Below are 1,573 nucleotides of genomic sequence, written 5' to 3'. Positions count from 1 at the left end.
CCCCCTACTGGAATATTTTATTATTTAATTTTTTTTGAAGGAAAACATCACAAATTAAAGTCAACTGATAAGGAACAAATTGAACACTCCTTAATGCAAAAAGAACTCTTAAAAATGAATTGAAAAATCTAAGCAGAAACTTAGTGAAGGACATGAACAGATAAGTCACACACCCAAAGAAACACACATGGCTAATAAGAACATTCTAAGATGTTGTTGAGGGGGGTAGATGGGGAGTTGGCCCTTGGCTCCTGTCTCAGGACCCCTGGAGATCAGCTCCACTGCTTGCCTGGTTGTGGGCAGGGGCGGGGCTTGAGGCCCACAGCCCCCAACTCAGGACTACAGATGGCCGGCTGTGTTGCTTGCCTGGTTCTAATCTGTTGAATTTTTAAATTTCACCAATTGAATTTCAGTTTCCAAGATCTTTGTCTTTTTAAAACATCACTTGAGGCCTGACTGGTTAGCTCAGTTGGTTAGAGTGCAGCCTTATAACTCCAAGGTCACAGGTTCAGGTCCCAATACTGGCCAGCCACCAAAAGAAAAAAAAAATGACTTGGTTTTCTTAGTAGCCCNGGTCCCAATACTGGCCAGCCACCAAAAGAAAAAAAAAATGACTTGGTTTTCTTAGTAGCCCCTTCTTATTTTGGGGATGCAATGTCTTTGAATCTTTCTGAGGATACTGATTAGAATTCTTAAAATTACCTCCGTTGCCTGAATTTCATATGTCCTGTGTCCTTATTGATTCTACAGTTGTACCTTCTCCTGACTGCTGGTGAGGAAGGCTCCCTCCTTCACTCTGTCTTTTTCTGTGTTTGTTTTGGCTGAGAAGATATCTGTTCCTGTGATCTCATCTGCTTTCCATGTTCCCAGAAATTTGTCTAAAAATGTTTTAACCTCACTTTGACAGTTAAAAATTTTTTTCTATCATTTTATAGAAATTTTGCAGGGGAGGAGGAAAACGAGCAGACCCAGTTCACTGCCCTAACCTGTCCCCACCTCTCTCACTCCTGAAGAGTACTTTTAAACTGGCTTTGATATTTATTACTTCAAAACAAAACAGCAGTCAAAATGGCAAAATAATAAATATCAAAGCCAGTTGGTACCTAAATATTATAGCTTCTGATATTTTGAGTGAATTTCCAAAAAAGCTGGTCTGTGATTTTCAAATGTAGTTATCCCAAAGAGGCCAGAAAACAGCCCGATCTCCAGGAGGTCTCCTAATTTCTCTGCTTCAAAATACAATTCCCAGGAATAGTAAGGAGAATAAAAATCCCCTTTCCTATGACAACATGACCCTGTAAGTTCTGGAAGGCTCTAGAAACCTCAGCTTATCCCCGGTTTTCCCCTGGCTCTCCTTGCAATTTTTTTATTTCCTACTAGGGCCTAAATTTCAGAGAAAGCACATTCTAGGAACAGTGGTCATAATCTATGAGTCTCAACTGTTCCTGTGATAAGAGGGTTCTCAAACCTCATTCAGGGACGTCATCGAGAAGACCCCTATAATGACCTTAAGAAGGGCAAAGGGCGCCTTTCCCAGTGGGTGACTATGGGGTCTTTTTGATGAAACCCAAAT

Source organism: Galeopterus variegatus, unplaced genomic scaffold (genome assembly GCF_000696425.1).
Source record: "Galeopterus variegatus unplaced genomic scaffold, G_variegatus-3.0.2 Scaffold21421, whole genome shotgun sequence".
Lineage (NCBI taxonomy): Eukaryota > Metazoa > Chordata > Mammalia > Dermoptera > Cynocephalidae > Galeopterus > Galeopterus variegatus.
Note: the sequence above shows the minus strand (reverse complement) of the source record.